Here is a 21512-nt window from a genome sequence, read left to right as displayed (position 1 = left end):
TTTAATGAAGCCTTCCTGTTTCAGTTTGGCATATTTAACTTGTCTGAAATTTCCCTCTGCAGGATTTATATGATTAGCACCTTTTCCTACCTTCTTGCTGGACTTAGGCAGAGGTGGCCGAAGAAAGAAACAACTCAAAACCAGAGTCAACTGCTTTGAAAATCTCTTCTTACTGTTTCTCTAGGTTTGTTTAGATCCCATAAGATAGGCAATTGTTACATCTTATTACAGCTTTCCTGAGCTTTTTGGGTATAACCTGGTATCCATGAAACCTTCAAATTGTTTGTGTGGTGTCTACATTTCCTAACAAGGAAAAGGATCTACGCTTGCAGATTTTAAGCACCTTGGATATTTAAAAATTCTCAGGGTATTTGTGTGAAATTGGTAACGGATTCTGTGGGGAAAGAGGAAAACTGCCTCATAGATGAACCTGCCCACCTGGGAGTTCCCAGTGCAAATAGCAGTAGGATTCAGAATCTTAACTTTTTTTTTTTTTTCGCATTGCAAGAAGCCCCCAAATTTATATGCCAGAATGTATCTAGGTTAGTACATATATTTGGCCAAGGTGCTCAGGGCCCTGCTAAATTCCCCAATGTTTTTAGAGTCAGTAAACTTTTCGAATCTTGGGTGCTAATTTGTATCATTTGCAAAAACAACCATGAAAGCTATTTGGTGCTTGCAATGCAATTACTACTAAAGAGGTTTTGGGGTATTCTCATTAAACTGAGTCCCAGATGTTTTTGCCCTCGTGATTTGTGTTGATCTGTTCTTTGTCAGTTCTAATTATCAATCAAGATGAATGAATTAGTCATCCACTCGGTGAAAAGCCTCTTTATGCATATGATCGAGACCTAAGCTAAAGGATCCTTCAGAGATAGCTGTCTAACCTTGGAATGGACCATTTCCTCTGCATGTGTGCACAAACAGTGGAATGGCATTGCTGTCTTTTTCTCTAATACATTTGTTGGGGATGTACATATAATTTGTGGTACGTGTGTGTGCACGTAAATAAGCATGCAGAAAGATATTTGCACATTTCTGGACTGACTGTACATCATACATAACCCCTTCCTCTTCTAGTACAATATTTTTTATTTGAAGGCTTTCATGTGAATAACATTTCCAGGGGGAAATCTCTAATCGCTGAGCTAGGAGAAAAACAGTGCCCTAGGAATCTGATTACAATATTTTAGTATGTTCACTTCCCTTGGAGTTGCCACCGGTATGCTCTTAACAGGGATACAAACTACCCAGTGGGCACTCAGTACACCTCACAACGGATTAAGGCACCTTGTGAATATGCATTAAACTGTGGTCCTGTTTACCTCGGCTGCCTGCTGTGTCAGCGGGCATGCTGGCCAGCATTCGCTAAAGCAGTGCTTGCAGTATCACTCTGGCATGATGCCACCACATATGAAATGTGTGTGTCTTTTCTTTGAACTGGGAATTCAAATGGCTTCGGATAAGCAAAAAATGTCTGTCTGGGAGGCAGATGGAGGAGGAAATAGCACCAAGCAGCAGGTATAGTAATTTGTTAGCAAATGCCGATGCTTCCACTCATCAGTGTGTATTACAAAGGGGGAGAGGAGCCTTTATTTCTGCAGTAACAGCAGGTGACATCACCTATCCTGTCTAAAGGAAATGTGACTGAAAATTGTGTGTGTTGAAAATGGAGAAATTAAATCTCCTTCATTGAAGATATATGATAAGCATCTTCATTGTGTTCATTGGAGTCTGATTGTGTGTGTATTTGTGTGTTGTGTTTCTATACATCACACACACACACACACACACACACGCCTATTCTCCAGATATCTGGGACACTTAACAAAAGAATCGTCATTCAAGTACACTGACACTAATTTAAAACAAAACTATTTTTAACATTTGGAAGATAGCTCTGGGGGAATCTTGCAGTCCTACAAACACATCCTTGGGATGTTAATTTGCCTTCAGGAATGGATGAAGCAGGCTGCACCTCTGCATGAAGGCCACCACTGGTGAGCCATTTTTCAGTATATAAAAATGTTTGTTTGGTTTCCAATCAGCTGAGAAGCAAACCCTTCCCCGGATATCAGTGAGAGCCTCTGTGACTGCCACAGAACAGTTTTCTTACTGTCCCTTTAAAAAGGCCGGGGAACTCTGGCAATGAGCCTCAAGAAGCCGTCAAAAGGGCCAGGTGCAATGACTCACACAGGTAATCCCAGCACTTTGGGAGGCCAAGGCACGTGGATTACCTGAGACCAGGAGTTCAAGACCAGCCTGGGCAGCATGGCAAAACTCTATCTCTACTAAAAATACAAAAAAAAATGACCCTGGCATGGTGGTGCAAGCCTGTGGTGCCAGCTACTCAGGAGGCTCAGGTAGGAGGATCACCTGAGCCCAGGAGGGTGAGGCTGCTGTGAGCTGAGATCACAGCACTGCACTCCAGCCTGGGCAATCAGAGTGAGAGACTGTCTCAAGAAAAAAAAAAAAAAAGCCTTAAAAAGGTTTATACCCTTTTACCCATCTCTACCCCTTCTAGGAGTCTTTTGTAAAGAAATTAGCCTATATACCTAAAAATGTTGATGAATGAAGTGTTAGTTACAGCCTTAATAATAACAGTGAAAAATTGGAAAGAGATTCTCTTATTTTGACTCATTTAGGTTAAGTAAACTATGCTATATCCAGTGAATTATCATGCATCTGTTAAATACATTTACAAAGATATGAAATATATTTATAAGCTTATATTTGTAAATATATTTATAAATATATATTTATATACTATAATTATTAATGCATTAGTATGTTCATTATTATGTAAATATAATAATACGGTTATGGTAAATGCATTTACAAATTTATATTAACAAGAGAAATATATATATTATAATGTTAAATTAAAATTGCATCTCTGGTAATTAGGGGAAGGCAGTTTCTAGTATGTTAGAAAAAATTTACACCTTATATAAAGGAATGACTGGAAGTCAGTGTACCAGTTTTGTCTCTAAGAGTGAAACTACGATTGAGTTTCCCCCTTCCCTCTACTTGTCTACAGTGTCCAAATAATCTGTACACAATGAGTGGTGATTATAATATGGAAGTAAAGTTTAATTTTGGAACTAAATTGGCAAGGATATTTGCCTCTGTTGCGACAGGTGGGCAGCAGACAGATTGGAGGAGTTTTGATCTATTATTTGGTAACTCCATGTGAGTCACATTCCTTTTAGGGCTGGGGTTGGGTCTGGGTGTGGTGGCAGCTCAAGGAAATCATCTTTCTATTTCTAATTCTGAATTAATTTTCTGTATGGGGTGAGGGATGGAGAACAGCCAGTCGGAGGAAAATTCTCAGTTAGATGCCCATAGGTCATTCTATGAGATAGGAACATAAGAATGTTCTTTGCCAGTCATTTCAGAGCTCTGCTTGCCTGTGGGTAAGAAGATGGCACCCATGAGGAAGGGACAGGCAGGGAGCTGGCAGGGAAGGAGGCCAAACAGGGGACCAGTGGAGTGGTGGGGCTTGGGGCATGGCTAGGAAGCACCTAGTCTGGACTTGAGAAGTTTGACAGTTTTATATGTTTCTTACACTTCTTCTGTCCATTTCCTTTTGGCTTTCCCTTGGCATCTGATAACTCGCTTTAAGGTCACTTCTGTCTTGAGCTATTGCCTGTGCTGTACCCAAAGTGTTGAGGCAGGACAGGTGGCAGGAACTGCAGACCAAATGCACCTAGCCTCTTCCTGTCCTTTTGGAGGAAGCCAAAACTCATGGCTGTTTCTATTGTCATCATTTGGTTAAGGCCAAAAGACCATTTTCAGATGTCTTTTAAGTTACTTTTTAATTTATACTTAAAATCACATAGCCATATTTTGCTAGAGAACAAAAAGTATATTCATAACTTGAAGTCTGAATTTTTGCTTAACCTTGCGTCAGACTTGCAGAAGTCACTCCGACAATTCCTAATGGAAGTGTCCTAAAGATCATGTCTACAAGGGGTTGAACCCTTGGCTGACCCTTTGAGGTGTCAACTGCTCTGACACTGTTGTGGCCTCCTGATTTGGGCCAGGGCCTCACTTCCTCTTGTGGGTGCTACCTTTATATCTCCCCTTCTCTGGGTTAATTTCTGACAAATTCTCTCCAGCTTGCTGCTTGTCACCTGAGTGTCAGAGTGGCGATGATTGGATGGAAATGCAAAATACAGGGGATCATGCAACCCCGTTCGATCAGGAATCAGACCTCTGTCTCCCACCCCATCCTACCCTTGAAAAAAAAAGAGGCACACTGAATAAGAAAATACATCAAGACAATATAAAACAAGAGTGTGTGGGGGCAGGAGGGTAGTGATTTAAGCTTTTCAGAAACTTTTTCAGAACAAAAGACTGGCAATAAGGAAAAAATTTAATTGTACATGACAGTAAAAGCAAAATTAGCTGGGTGTGGTGGATCACACCTGTAATCCCAGCACTTTGGGTGGCTGGGGCGGGTGGATCACCTGAGGTCAGGAGTTCGAGACAGCCTGGCAAACATGGTAAAACCCCGTCTCCACTAAAAATACAAAAATTAGCCAGGTGTTGGTGGTGCACACTTGTAATCCCAGGTACTCGGGAGGCTAGGGCAGGAGAATTGCTTGAACCTGGGAGGCGGAGATTGCAGTGAGCCACGATTGTGCCACTGCACTCTAGCCTGGGCAACAGAGTGAGACTCTGTCTCAAGAAAAAAGAAAAAAAGCAAATTATGCTGTTTCTGTTAAGCAAATTTTACTTTCACATTTTAAAAATAATCCAGAATTTAAATGAAAAGGGAATTTATAAAATTATATGTATGTGTGTATATATACTTATATTTATTTATTTATAGGTGTGACTCCACAATTCAGCAACTGCTGTGTTGCCTACTACAAATCACAGCTCATTTTAAAGCCTTAACTTAGTGTTAAATAAGAGGCGAGAGTTAATTTAGGGAGCGATTACAGCGAAGGCGTCTTAGAGCAACAGTCATTGCGGCACAATTAGTCTTCAATTTGTAATTGAGAGTAACTCCCACAGGACTAACTCAGTGATGAATTTCAAATAAGGGGACTTCAAAACTATGAGGAAAAATGGCTAATTACAAGCTAAGGGAAAAGGGAAGGTGGTGAAAGAAAAGAAGTTGAATCTATAGGATTTGACTTTTGATTCCTTAAAATCCAGAATTGCCAGAAGGCTTTGCAATCACAGTCAGGAGAGCCACGTGCAGAGTACAAATAGGAAAAAAAAAAGCCAATATAGGAATTGGCGATTGGCAGAATGCACACTGCAGCCCACTGACGATGAGAAAGGCTTTGGTCTAAACATGGACAAAGACCAGGCATTATGGGTGCCACTGGCCTAAAAAGTACTTTGGCTTTGGTTAAAGGTACGCAGCAAGGAGAGAGGCTCAGCTTTGCCCATTCTGGAGCTAAGCAAGCCCATATACAGCTGTGGGCTGGGCCAGTGGGGAAACAGCCTCTTGAAACAGCCAGCACACTGTTGGGGGGGTCTCAGCTCTGAGGCTTCCCAACCAGCATCATACAGGCTATTCACAGACAGCCCTGCCACAGGCTTTTGTCAGATGCTCCTCTGGCATCCAAGGCAGAGGACCAACTTGCAGCTCCTTTTTCTGCTTCCCAACATTTTACAGGGTTGGGGAAGCTGCCTTTACTTCCAACTCAGTGGCAGAGAGCAGAGGGCATTTTCCACTCAGGCATGCGCCCAAGAATGAAGATCTTACTGCTGGTGAAGCCATCCCACTGCTCCCTCTTCTGATTTTCCAGTGGCTCCAGCCATGGATAACCTTATGAGGAAAGACTTTGACATCTCATTTACCCCTAGAGTGCCCACCATTCAGACTGGGTGCAGGACCTGTGCCTTGACCAGAGCATCTGTAGAAGCCTCCATAGTAATAGCCAGAGCTCCAGAAAGTACAACCTGAGGCAGCCTCCTTCTTGTTTTGGGTAAATCCAAATAAATCAATACCTACTCTCCACCCAAGAATCTCATTTTGCTCGGAGACACCCACTCTCAAAGAAAACAGGAAGGTATTTCTTGCTGTAGCCTTGGGATCTATAAAGGGCTGTGCTTCGCTTTAGTGTGCTGTCAGCCTGCTGTGACTATTCTGTGTTTTGCTTCTAGTAGCAGAGCCCCTGTTTCACTAGTAATGAGGTTTACCCCTCCCAGTGAGTGACGGGCATGACTCAGCCCTACAAGAATTCCCCATTCCCTTGGCCACTGTGATTGTTTCAGGGATAAGCACACAATCCAAGCAGGGCCATATTGTCTCTATAAGACCTTTTTATATGGATGCTAGGACAAGAGGACATCTCCTTTGCTGGGGTCATGAGATATAAGGACTGAGTAAGCCAAGACCCACTGGGAACCATTTTTTTCTCTCATGTGAAAAAAACCTGACCTAGAGTGAAGCCAAACCAAAGGAATCAGAAGTGAGAGTTGAAGACAGACAAAACCCTGAAAACATTATTGAGACTCAGGATCCACCCATGCCTGAAGCCACTGAGTGCACTCCTTGACTTCCAGCTACTTTAGCTAATGCCTTGCTTTTGGCTCAAGCTACTTTGAGTTGAATTTCTGTCACTTATAAACAATGAGAGTTTAGGCTTACATCAAAGAGAGAATGGGGTCCACATTAGATTTTGCATCAGGCCCAATTTGTATAGCTATATAACCCACTGGGCCATATATTCCTGCAGAAAATCACATGTAGTGTGGAGAAAGGGAATAATGGAGATCTTTAACCAAATTGTCTTGTACTATAGTCAGTCTTGGGAAAAGCAGTTCGTCTGATAGGCTGTGTGTTCCTTGATGGCAGGAATCACATTTATCTTGTGTATTTAGTTTCCCCAGAACCTAGTAGATGCTCAGAAATTTGGCTGACTTGATTTGACTTCTGACAGGTGACACCATGATGTTAGAGATGATGAAGCAATAACTACGGTAAATTTAGTTCTTTTTACTGAGTTTCCTCTGTGTGAAGGCAGTCCAGAATTTTCAGTGTCTTAGATTGGGTTTCTCTGAAAGCAAACCCTGTAACAAGGACTTGGGTGCAGATTGTTGTTTGGAAGGAGAGACTGAAAAGAGAAAGGAGCCAACAAAGGGTGTGTTAATGTGCTAGTTACTGTTGCAGGCAACTGGGCTCACACCACTGCAGACCTTCTGAGGATCATGCAGAGCAAGCCTCAGAAACACACCACCCTAAGATGGGAGGCTGGGGCATTCACCAACAGACACATGATCCACATTGACTGAGGGGTATCTTCCAGAGTATAACCTTTCATCCCCTAACACACACACCCACCACACATCTGTGTGTGGCTGAGTGGCCTGCACGTTAGAGAATGTTGAGCACAAATTGCAGTATGTATAATGGTGTATGGAAGAGTCTGCTACAAATATGTGAAACCAGACAACCCAAGGGATACAGTGGGGTGAGCAAGCATCAACTATAGGTAGTCAATATTCCTAATAACATTTGGAGTTCAGATACCTAGAAAGGTAAGAAATGTATATGGCATTATTGGTGGTATTCTAGGAAGAAAGACATTCGGCTATTTCTTGGCATTAGAAAGGCCATTTGTACAGTAAATCTTGAGAAGTATCCACATGAGCATGTGTGACTGCATGCATTCAAGTGTTCAAATGGCACAAGCTTCATGAGAACAAGGCCTCTGTCAGTTTTAGCTCATTGGTGTATCTCATTGTAGAACACAGTTCCTAGAACGCAGTATATGCTGAATAGAACTTATAGTCTGGTGGGGAGATTTGTTGTGAATGTTAAAAGAAGTATTGCCTGGGGACTATGTATTATTTCTAAATAATTTTGAGTTGGAAATTGCAGTTTGGCAATTTCCATAAAAATCTGACCTAAAAAATCAATTTCTAGGAAAATATCCTGTAACTGTGACAATATCCTGCAGCCATATGTGTCCATAGGCACAAAGAAGTGCATAGAAGTGCTACACAATTCTGTGCAGCATTGTGTAACTGCAAAGAATTAAAAGCAACTGAAGTGCCCACAATAGAGGTTTGGTTAAGTAAATTAAGATGAAACCACACTATGTAACACTATGCAGGTGTTAAGAAAATTGAGGTAGGTTATAGTACTAATATGGAACACTCCTAAGATACATTGCTAACCTTTTAGGTACTGAACAGTGTGGATAGTATTATGTTGCTTGTGGGGTATGTATATGTGCTTGTGTGTGAGTGGAATACCTCTGGAGGGACACAGAAGAATCTAGTAATAGCAGCTTCTAGAGAGAGGAGCTGGGGTCTAGGGACAGAGGTAAAAGGGAGACCACCTGTTTGGTAGTGTTTTAATTTTTTTTACCATGCATATATATTACTAATTGGATAAGTAGAGGATGGATGATTGGATGGATGGACAGATGAATGGATGGAGAGAGAGATAAAACAAAGCCAGTAGAGAATGATGGTTGTTACATGAAATAAGAGCAAGAAACAATTTGCTCAGCCCTTACATACAACCTATAATCAAGATTACATTTATTCAGTACAATCTGTGTACACCTTATAAATCAGCAGTAAAAACAGTAGAAGCTATCTTGTTGGCCGGGCTTAGTGGCTCATGCCTGTAATCCCAGCACTTTGGGAGGCCTAGATGGGAGGATTGCTTGACCCCAGGAATTCAAGACAAGCCTGGGCAAGATGGCCAGACCCCATCTCTACAAAAAATGAAAAAATTAGCCAGGCATGGTGGCACGTGCCTGTTGTCCCAGCTACTCGGGAGGCTAAAGTGGGAGGATGGCTTGAGTTGAGAATTTGAGGCTGCAGTGAGCTATGATTGCACCACTGCACTTCAGCCTGGGTGACAAAAGAGAGACCTTGTCTCTAAACATATCAAAAACAAAAAACTTTGTATCTTATGTATGTTACTTCATTCATTCTGCACGCCACCATCACAGAGCAACATGTTATTGTACATAAACCTATACCTTACTCACAGATGAATAAACTGAAGTTCAGAGAGGGGGAGTAACTCACCCAAGGACACACAATTTATAAGACACAGTCATTCAGTTTTGAATTCAGGCTTGCTGATTACAAAGCCAATTAGTTATCACTGACTAAAATCAATGGTGATATTGCAAAAAATTACAATTTTATACAAAGTGGACTTTGGCTATTGGCAAACTTTGAAAAAATGTGTCCAACAGCGTTGTCTCCAGGTTTTGTTTTTCACTAAATAAAAGTCATCGATTCATTTCAGACTTGTTTTGAAGGTCAGGAAAGTTGTTCATTCATTGTCCCTAAATGTCCAGATCCACAATACACAAAATAAACTTCTTCAATAAAGTTCGCCCTGCTCCCCATTAATTCCACTCCAATTTCACCTTCTGGGAAAGTCTGGACACTGGCTGGTGAGGAGGCTGGTCCCTCTGTGTTGTGGAGGTCCTATGCTGATCCTGACACAATGCCAAGGCCCTACACTGCTGAAAGTGGTTGCTGCCAGCCAGACGGCTAATCTTCATTATTTCCTGGAAAGGCCCTCTGAGACCTTGAGCATAAAAGAGCCTATTTCAAACCGGAGGATGCTCTCTGGTCCGTACGGTACCCACAGGGACACAGCAGTAGTTGCAGTATCAAGAAGCTACTGACATGGATCTGAAATTACTTTGATAACAGCGGCAACAAAAAAAGCCCTCAGCTGCCTCTAGGAACGCATGTAACAACATCACACCATCACCCTGGGCATCGACACTAGCTCAATTACTGGGCTCACCTGAGCTCTGCAGTGGGCAGCTGCATCCCGGGGCTCCTCTCTCGCTTCCCCCTCTTTCTGTATTTTGGACGCCCTAAATTGCTTCGGCAGCGAGTTAGCTAGCTGCTCCAGATAAACATTGTTCTTCAAGACTGGGTTACTTTTAACATAAGCTACCAAAACCTGCCTAAATGTTACTCCAAGCAAGTAACTCACTACAATGCTTTTGAAGAAAAAACAATTTTTTTGGCTTAGCCACAGTACATGTTCTTGGGAAGCAACTGTGAATATTCAAATACTGTAATTGGAGATGATTTACCTTGTTTTGAATTAACTAAAATTCCATTGTTAAGCACAAATACTGCTCCACTAAATCATCATGCTTTAATAGGTCCACGTGAGCAGGTTACCGAGCGCATTAGGATTTATAACGCTCCTGGGGAGCTGACCACTGTATTATGCTTCCTGCTGCTAGGTAATATGCATGACACATTTCTGGACACTAATTCATTTATTTAATAGTAACAGTATGCAAAAACAGAGTTCAAAATGAGGCTGACAAAGGAGGTATAAAAGTTTTATTAATCCATAGCTAATCAAAGGCCAGTGGAAGGCATATAATGGTGGCATTTACAGACCATATCGAATGTGAATAAATTAAATTTTTGTTTCCTAAAATCTTACTAATAGGATGTATTCGACTTGAAACATTTATACTTTTAATTACAGAGGCAGGCAATTTGGAGCTGGTTTCTAGCTGCACTTTCCTTAAAAGCTACAACTTTGCATCAAGGATCAACACAAATCCTGTCATCAGCTATCGTCTCAAACACGATCAATTACAACACAAGTGGCCTCATGCCAAAAATTGCAATGTTGTTTATTTCATTGCTGGTTTAATTATATTCTGTCAATCATTAGAAAGTTATTTTTCTCTGAAAGACAAGGAGTATCTACTTTATTGTTATCCTATCACCCTGGGTACTACACAAAGCACATAAACAGGTAGCATAATGCCTCTTACCGGAAACCTTTTTAACAGTTTGATGGCTCAGTTATTCAACAAATCAGAGCAAAGCAAAAAAGAGTTTGAAGTACAAGCAAAGGAGACCATTAGGAAAGACCAAGAAACCCTGAAGTGCGTGGGAAGAATGCTTCTTTTGGCTTAGTTCAATGGCATATTTTGGGAGAATATTTGCTCAACATTTCTAAGTCAAAACAAAAGGAAATGAAGGCATCTGAGATATAAACCTCTCTGTATTCCAGAATTCTAAGCACATTCTATTGCTCAGAGCATTTTGTAGCGATCAGATAGTTCTAACATAATAACCTTGTATGAATATTTTTCTCATATTGAAGGTGAGAAACAGATCACAGAATTTTCCATGGCAGTATTTTCCTGAGTGTATTTTGCAGCAGATAAGCTAAAGAGGTTTTGGAGATTAGGAGGTTTAATATTAAAGAAGGGTTCCATGGTCAAATGAGTTTGGGGAATGCTGGATTAAACAAAGCTGTGTAAACATGTATCTTTAAGTAGGTTTCCTCAGTGTCTTTAATATGCTAATGGACATTGTGAAACTAAAAGAGAATATGGTATGAAGCATTTCCCAAATTCATTTGATTGTGGAATTTTTGCTGAAAAGAATAAAGACCAATGTATCCCAAAATACAATTTAGGAAATACCAACATAAGGCATATCATCTTACGTTGACAATCAGGGCATACCAATGGATCTCACATCTTCCCTGGTAGGTCTCTAGATGTTGCCCCACCATTGCTGTCTGCTACCTATTGAAAGAAGCCCACTCCACATTCTTCCCTCAGGGACTTCGCAGTCAGCTTAAAAATCCACACACAAACTTCTAACACTGATCTCATAGCCCTTAACCCAGAAGATTCTGGACATACCTGTTAGTCTTCTGTATTTTATCTCTAATGAAGTACAAAAGATGGGCATTTGGATTTATTTTATATACCCAGGACAATAGGCCTGAAAAGATGGTAAATATTTTTTGGGCATTGCAAGATTTACAAAAATCTCTAACATTGTTTAACCAGGCACATATGGGAATCAGACAAAAAATTAATAGCCCCCACCCCTAGGATCACAGTTGTATTTTCACACAGTTGGATATCATTCATTCAGGAGAGCACTGGGGCTTACTAAAAAACTACTAGAACTGTTAAGTAAGTTTAGTAAGGTCACAAAATGTAAGGTCACAAAATGCAAGGTCAATATCGAAAAATCAATTGTATTTCTATATACTAACAATAAACTCTTGGAAATTAAGTTTTTAAAAATATAATTTACAATAGAATTAAAAGTAAAGCACTTATGTATAAATCTAACAAAATTAAGTGTGAGAGTTGCATCATGAAAACTACCAACTATTAATAAGAAACAAGACAACTAAATAGCTGTAGTGTGGTCATAGATTGGAAAACTCAGTATTGTTAAGACCATAATTTTCCCCAACTTGATCTGTATAGTCAACAAACTCCTAGTCAAAGTATCAGCACAGGTTTGCAGCAGATAGAAATTGACAAATGATTCTAACATTTATATGGAAAAGCAGAGAATCTAGAATAGCCAAAATTATTTTGAAAAGAAGAACAAAATCGGAACACCCACACTAATTGATCTCAAGGCTTACTCTAAAACTACAGTAATCAATACAGCGTAGTACTGGCATAGAATAGACACGTAGATCAATGGAATAGAAAAGAAAGTCCAGAAAAATGCCCACACAAAAATGGGCAAGTGACAATCAACAAAGGTGCCAAAGTAATTCAGTGGAGAAGTAAGTCTTTTCCAACAATGGTGTTAGAACAATTGGATTCAATTAAATGCCAAAAAACGAATCTTAATCTTTTCTTCACATACCATATAAAAATTAACTTAAATATAAATGTAAAATCTAAAACTATATAGCTTCTAGAAGAAACATATGACCTTAGGTTGGTAAAGATTTCTTAGTTATAACACAAAAAGTGCAAACCATAAGTGAAAACATTGATAAATTAGGCTTTATCAAAATTGAAAATTTTTTCTCTTCTAGAGAAAAAGACTCTTTCTAGAGAAAGAGTCTTCTAGACTAGAAGTCTCTAGTCTTCTAAAGACTAAATTATGAAAATGGAATGATAAACTATAGGCTGGGAAGAATATTTGCAAAGCAAATATCTGATAATGCAAAAATCACCTTGCAAATATCAGATACTTGCTTTGCATGTATCTATCTAAATGAATATATCCAGAATATATTTAAAAACTCTTACAACTCAATAATTAAAACAGAAGAACTCAATGTTTTAAATGGTCAAAAATTTGAACAGATTTTACCAAATAAAAAGATGTGATGGCAAATAAACACATAAATCATTAGAAAATGCAAACTTAAAACATGAGATACCACTACATAAACACCAGAATGGCTAAACATGAAAAAGTCCAAAAATACAAAGGACTTATGAAGAAATGAATCAACTCAAACTCTCTTACTTTACTGGTGGGAATGCAAAATGGTACAGTTACTTTGGAAAAATAGCTGGTAGTTTCTTGTAGCGTTAAATACATATTTACCATACAACCCAGGAATCCCACTCCTATGTATTTATTCAAAAGAAATGCAAATGCATATCTACACAAAACCTGTATGCTAATGTTTGTAGCAACTTACACAGAATTGCCACAAACTGGAACCTCTCAAATACCTTTTAAAGGGTGAATGGATAATAAATTATAGTACATTCATACAATGGAATATTATTCAGCAATGAACAAGAACATACTGATACATGCAACAATATGGATGAATTTCAGATGCTGCTAACAGAAAGATGACAGATACAAACACTTATATATTGTATGGTTCTATTTACCTAATAACCTTGAAAAGAAAATAGAGACAAAAATATGATCAGTGATTGCCAGGGGTTAGGAGTTGTGGGAGAGGATTGACTACAAAAGGGATATAAGGATGCCTTTGTAAACATTGGGGGTGATAGAAATATTCTATATCTTGAGTGTGAAGTGGTAAAAGCACTATACATTTAATGCAAAGTCAGCGAACCATACAGCTCAAAGGGGTGGAATTTTACTATGTGTAAATTATATTTCAATAAACCTGATTTTTAAAATAGGACATAAATTCATACTTTGGTTCATCTTACATTTTATCTAACATATCCACATGAAAGATCATTCTACAATTTGGTGGTATTAAGCATTTTAAATACAACTTTTAAATTTTTCATTTGGAGTGTTCAGTTTGGTGGATTCTTGGTGTTAAAAATTATGTTTGACATAGGTACCAAACCACAGTGAAATTTCCCTGCATAAAGAGGTGAAATACATTGGTGTTACTATGAGAATTCTTAATGGAAGGAAGTGGCCAGCCAAAACACCACAAATAAACGGGAAGTATCACATGTTCTGACTTTGCCTTCTTGGTCTGAAACTCCTCAGTCCCTACTCTAATCAGGGAATTTTGAGCACCTTGGCCAGCCTAGTAGTTAGAAAGCCTGGTAATCAGGGAAATAAATGGTTGCACTTTGTAACTCCTGTCTTACATACTACACAGTGCTCTGATCAGCTGCTTCAACAAGTGTTCCCATTAGCTAACTTACTGCCTCTGGTATCATCTCCATTTCCTTCTCTTTGCACTCATGCTCATTTAGAAAGCCAGCATTTCTTAAGCATAGAATTATAAGAAAATACTAGGAGCCATTCTGTGGATGCAGTTGAAAACCTAGAGGAAATGAATATTTTCTTTTAAAAAAAATGACTAAAATTGACTTACATTACTAAAAGTCATAGAATTGTATGCTTAAAAATTGCACATTATCAAAAGTCATTGAATTTTGTGACATTTAAATTATGCCTCAATAAAGCTGTTTAAAAAGAATTTATTTAAAAAACTGATTTATAAAACAGGACAAAACTTGAATAGATCAGTTATCATAGAAGGTATGTAAAAATAAATGAAGATCAGTCATTTTAAAAAGAATCAGAATTAAAGAGTGTCACAGCTGAGTTCTGTTTCATCTGTAAGGAAAAGGTCATTCCTTTACAATTCAAAATATTATAGATCATATTAAAAGTTAGAAACTGCCCCAACTCATTGCATGATTCCAACACAATGTTAATACCAAAACCTGATAAAAATTGTACAAAAATGGAAAATGATAGCCTGATCTCACTTAGGAATTGAAATGCAAAATATCAAATAAGTATTAACAAAGAAAATCCAGTAGCATATCAAAACAATGCTCTATGACTAGGTAGCGTTTACTGCAGAAATGTAAGGAAATTCAAGATTATGGAGTCTCTCAACATAATAGATGACATCAACAAATTAAAGGAGAAAAATACTGTGATCATATCATTAAATGCCAACAAAGCTTTTGTTTTTCTCAGAAACAGTTGCACTCCTCGGATGTTTGTTTTGGCCCATGATAATAGTCTGGATATGTGTCCCCACTGGATCTCAGGTTGAAATTTGATCCCTGGCTGGGTGCACTGTCTCATGCCTGTAATGAGACAGTGGGAGGCTTTGAGAGGCTGAGGCTGGAGGATCACATGAGCCCAGGAGTTAGAGAGCAGGCTGCTCAACATAGTGAGATCCCCATCTCTACAAAAGGAAAATTTAAAAAGTAGCTGGTGTGGTGGTACATACCTGTAGTTCCAGCTACTGGGCAGTGTGAGGCAGGAGGATTGCTTGACCCCAGAGTTCAAGGCTGCTGTAAGCCATGATTGCACCACTGCACTCTATCGTGGGTTAAAGAGTAAGACCTCGAAAAAAAAAGAAGGAACGGAAAGGAAAGGAAAGGAAAGGAAAGGAAAGGAAAGGAAAGGAAAGGAAAGGAAAGGAAGAGAAAGGAACGGAAGGGAAGGGAAGGGAAGGAAAAACAAAAGGAAAGTTTTATTCCCACTGTTGGAGGTGGGGTCTAGTGGGAAGTGTTTGGCAGATCCCTCATGAATGGCTTGGTGCAGTCCTGCAGTTGAGTGAGTATATGTTCTGTTAGTTCCATGCAAGAGCTGGTTGTTGAAAAGATCTTGATACCTCCCTGCCTTTTCTTGCCTTCTTTCTTACCATGAGATCTCTGCAAATGCCAGCTCCCCTTTGCCTTCTATCATGAGTGGAAGTAGCCTGAGGCCCTCACCAGAAGGTGTGCTGGCACCATGCTTCTTGCACAACCCTCAGAACCCTGAGCCAAATTATCATTTTTTTTCTTTCAATAAATTACTCAGCCTCAGGTATTCCTTTATAGCAACACAAATGGACTAAGACAACCCATGAACTCATCCCCTGGGTATCAGCCACTCTGTCAGGTAATGCTAACCTGGGAAAATATGAGGATCTTCTTACAATCTTTCAGAACCTATAGCCTCGGGAAGTGGGGGATTTATTTTTCCTCACTTTTCACGGAAAATTTCTTCAAGTGACACTTCCGGTGAACGCATGCACAGACAAATATAGGGGCAGTAACTGAGAAGGCTCCAGCTTGAAGATTAAGCTGTCATAAAGAGGAGGACAAAATCAGAGAGAATCGTAGGAAGACTAAGCCAGTGTCCAGATGCTGACACAAATCAATTTACGGCTTTTGCTCACTGCTTCAGCTTTTCTAGGCCTCAGTTTGCTTGCCTGTGAAATGTGGAGCTCTTTAGATGCGTTGGTTAGGTTCTTGTCTGCTCGAGAATTATATGATTGCTCTGCTTGACTAACTTTGAAAGATATACAGGGAAGAATTAACTGCACATTGAGTAATGTCTGTGAATATTGAGCTTTATTATGAAGGCTGGAATTCTTCCCTGGTATTTATTTTTAAACTTAATTTAATTTAAACATTTTTGTGGGTAATACTTGTACAAATTTCCTGATATTTTGATCATGTCTTATTATCAATTCTTTTCTTCTATAAGAAGTGACAGCCAGGCACGATGGCTCACGCCTGTAATCTCAACACTTTGGGAGGCCAAGGCGGGCAGATAACTTGAGGTCAGGAGTTCAAGACCAGCCTGACCAACATGGTGAAACCCTGTCTCTACCAGGCATAGTGGTACATGCCTGTAATCCCAGTTACTTGGGAGGCCGAGGCAGGAGAATTTCTTGAACCTGGGAGGAGGAGGTTGCAGTGAGCCGAGATTTCACCATTGCACTCCAGCCTGGGCAACAATAGTGAAACTCCATCTCAAAAAAAAAAAAAAAAAAAAAGTTCCTGACTGTTTGGCTGTTTATGGGAGAAATTAATGGCAAAGAGCATTCAATAGGCAAAGTTGTGTTTTGCACACAATTTTAAAGCAGTGTACCTAAGGCAGTATTTAGCAAATAGTAGAACAGATGTAACTTGTATTTTAAAAGTGGGTTGGGACAGTAAAATATGAATGGAAAAATCCTTGGTGTTTTAGTCCATTTGGGCTGCTCTAACAAAATACCTTGACTAGGCGGCTTATAAACAATAGGATTGTTATTGGTTTTGTAAACCACCCGTCAAGATTAAGGTGTCAGCAGATTTGGTGACTGGGGAGGGACCACTTTGTCATAGACCAATGTCTTCTTACTCTAACCTCAAATGGTAGAAGGGACCAGGGGTCTCTTTGGAGCCTCTTTTATAAGGAAATTAATTCCATTAATGAGGGCTACTCCCTCATAACTCAATCACCCCCCAAAAGGTCCCACCTCCTAATACATCATCTTGGGGGTTAGGATTTCAACATGTAACTTTTGGGGGACACAAACATTTAGACCATAGCATTAGTTTAAAATAAAACACATCTCACACTGAGTCTCCAAAGGAGGTATCCCATGCCCCAAACAGGGTTAACCTCAGCTAGCTGTCCTCCCTCCTTCCCTTTCTTTCCAGCAGAGTCTCAGAGGACTAGCATTTCTTAGAACACCTTTGAAAAATGCTAAAATCACAAAGTGTAAACTTGCCAACTGAGAAATAAAAACAAAAGTCACCAAGACTTCATGTTTGCCTTTTGTGGGCTGTTTAAGGCATTAAAAGCTAAATTAAACTTTTTTTTTCTCACAATCATGTGATAAACCCTGTTTTCCAACGGTGACTGTGTTCTCTCTGCCTCAGGAGGTAGATGTGAAATGAGAGAGGTGTGGGCTGCTCAGAAAAGCCCAGGCGGCAGCCACAGAGATGGATTTGTTCACCATTCCTGGGTAAGAGCAGCAAGCGTCAGGGAGATCAAGTCATCACTGCCCTAAATCCCCAATCATGTCAGCCTCCACTTCATAAACCAGTGGGGCAGGCAGCCACGCGAAAGCCTAAAGGTTAAGCACATACCATTGACCTCAGAGAAACGAGTTTTCTCACATCATTAAATACAGCCTTGCCTGATCACACCAAAAAGTGCCCTGGGAGCATTATTTAAGGCTTAGATGTTCCACCTACATTTGTGTGACACAAAATCAATATCTTTCCCCTGCCTTTGTTTGCCTGGATTATGTTTAACTACCAAATGGCTTTTAGGACACCAATTAGATTTATCATTTTGCATTTTACACAGGCAGGTGTGTGAACAAGAAAAATAGGAATATGTCTTCATCTCCTTTCCCTCTAGGTTGTTAGCACAAGAAACGTGAAACAGCTTATCTGGAGTATGCTTCTATGTCACAGATACACGATTTATAATCCTTATAGCAGAGATGTTTTCCCTTGACCTAGAAGACTTCCTTGACAATGGTGCTTTTAGAGAACACTGTAAGAATAAATTATTTAATAAATGCATGGAAACAACTGACTCTTCATTTGGGGGAAAATATTAAATCTCAAGTTACACATATATAAACAAATTTCCAGGTGTTTAACTTCTTTAATGCAAGAAGTAGAGGTACTAGACAATAGAAAACAATTATTAATAAAATAATAAAGGAAAAGATGAATGTATTTGACTATGTAAAACTTCTGAAGGGCAAAAATAATTCAAGTAAAGTTAATGTTATCTAACCTTTATTCAATATTTATTATGTGATAGGAACTAAGCTAAATCTTCACATATATTGACTCCTTCTATATATATATATGGATTATAAGGAATTGGCTCACACGATTATGGAGGCTGAGAAGCCTCAAGGTCTATAGTCAGTGAGCTGGAGACACAGGGGAGCCAATGTGTAGTTCCAGTCTGAGTCCAAAGACTTGAGAACCAGGAGAGCCAACAGTATAAGTTCAGGTCCAAAAGCTAGAAGCTCAAGATCTAAGAAGAGCTGATGTTTCAGTTCAAGTCTGAAGGCTAGAGAAGACCTAAGTCCCAGTTCGAGTGGTCAGACAGGAGGACTTTTCTCTTACTCAACCTTCTGTTCTATTAAGGTCTTCAATTGTTTGGATGAAGCCCTCCTACGTTAGAGAGGCAATCTGTGTTACTCAGTCTACCAACTCAAATGTTCATCTAATCCAGAATCGCCCTCTCAGACACATCTAGAAGAATGTTTGGCCAAATATCTGGAAACCCTATGGCCCAGTCAAGTTGACACATTAAATTAAGTGTCACGCTGATATTGTCCTCCTTTAGATTGCTTCACCAGAAACACACAGCCAGAGTGGTAGAGTCAAACCTTGTAACCACCTCTGTCTGAAACCAAACAAGTTCTGTCTTAGAAACTTAAGGAAATACTTAAGAATATTGGACAAAGGGAAAAAAAATAACAAGAGTTTTTATGAATCAATAATATTGATGAGTACCCCGTATCAATATTGGCAAAGAAAATTTTAAAAACATACAAACAAAACAGGCAATTACAAAGGAAATGGATGTTAATAAAAATAAATATGCTTAATCTCTTTAATGATCAAAGCAATACAATTTAAAAGAATGAGGCATCATTACACATACCATATTAGACTTGAAAATTACTTAGAATGATTATTCTCAGTGTGGGCTAGGAGAAAAGAAGTGGCACATTTATATACAATTATTACAAAGCTTTAGGGAGGTCAATTTGTTGAAATATACCAAAATTTAAACATACATTATTTTTGACACAGAAATCTCTTTTAGGTAGTTCTCCTATAGACATACATATTGGTGCAGATATATTTACAAAAATATTCATTACAGTATTGTTAGTGAGAACAAGGTATTACAAACCAATTAAATGTCCATCAGATAAGAGTTAGGTTAAGTTATATGTTCATATAGAAAAATTCTATGCAGCTGTTAACAGAATTTTTAAAAGGGAAGAAATGTCCACAATATAACTTGGATAAAAACAAGGTACACAATCATATGCATATTATGATCTTGCTCTTATGCAAATATATATAAAGTTCATAGGAGAGTTTTTACTGAAAGATATAGATAGTTATTGGGGGAGGGGGCAGATGAAGTCAGGCCCTGAGCCATTACCTTAAAACTTTTGTTTTCTTATTCCTTGAGTCAGATTTGCCATAAAGTTAATGAAGTCTAAGCTTCAGGTTCTCTCACTCGTATGAATCTCTCTCAAGAACATGGGAGGGGCCTTAGCAGTGTGTTCACATAGCCATATGTTTTTGCAAATTTACAGAACTAAAATAACGCAACTTCAATCAGTTAAGGCAACTGACTCAATTTCAATTGAGACTTCTCTGTCACATGTCCTTTCATGTTGGGTGCTTAGAGTTATTTTTCTACCAAAGTCTTCTCCTAAGGCAAAGCTTTTAGCATACTTTGACTTCCAGTCAAACTTCCCATCTCCTATCTCTTTATTATTACTGTCTATTATAGGTCTTCATCCTCTGTCTGCATTTTCAAAGTCCAAAACAACCTATGAACAGTTTTATCAGTGTTCTTTGACAGCAAGACTTTATTTGATTGAAGTTTAGTTAGTGGGAAAACCTGACCTGAACTGACATGAGACTATTAAAGATTCTTCTTGTCCCACTTAGAATGAACATCATGTTTTGCTGCAGAAATAACTATGCCTTTGATAATGGGTGTTGCCCAGTCCCCAAGGAGTTTTTAAGTAATAAATGCTGACAAACAAAATGCACAATGGATGAGAGAAAACAAAAGATTGAACTTTATATATATTCGCATAAGAGCAAGACCATAATATGCATATGATTGTGTACCTTGTTTTTATCCAAGTTATATTGTGGACATTTCTTCCCTTTTAAAAATTCTGTTAACAGCTGCATAGAATTTTTCTATATGAACATATAACTTAACCTAACTCTTATCTGATGGACATTTAATTGGTTTGTAATACCTTGTTCTCACTAACAATACTGTAATGAATATTTTTGTAAATATATCTGCACCAATATGTATGTCTATAGGAGAACTACCTAAAAGAGATTTCTGTGTCAAAAATAATGTATGTTTAAATTTTGGTATATTTCAACAAATTGACCTCCCTAAAGCTTTGTAATAATTGTATATAAATGTGCCACTTCTTTTCTCCTAGCCCACACTGAGAATAATCATTCTAAGTAATTTTCAAGTCTAATATGGTATGTGTAATGATGCCTCATTCTTTTAAATTGTATTGCTTTGATCATTAAAGAGATTAAGCATATTTATTTTTATTAACACCCATTTCCTTTGTAATTGCCTGTTTTGTTTGTATGTTTTTAAAATTTTCTTTGCCAATATTGATACGGGGTACTCATCAATATTATTGATTCATAAAAACTCTTGTTATTTTTTTTCCTTTGTCCAATATTCTTAAGTATTTCCTTAAGTTTCTAAGACAGAACTTGTTTGGTTTCAGACAGAGGTGGTTAAATAGACTTTTCAGAAATAATCTAGGAAATGGCTTAAAAAAGAACCAAGTCTTTCCTGTTTGG

Source organism: Symphalangus syndactylus, chromosome 5 (genome assembly GCF_028878055.3).
Source record: "Symphalangus syndactylus isolate Jambi chromosome 5, NHGRI_mSymSyn1-v2.1_pri, whole genome shotgun sequence".
Taxonomy (NCBI): domain Eukaryota; kingdom Metazoa; phylum Chordata; class Mammalia; order Primates; family Hylobatidae; genus Symphalangus; species Symphalangus syndactylus.
This window is presented reverse-complemented; position numbering follows the sequence as displayed.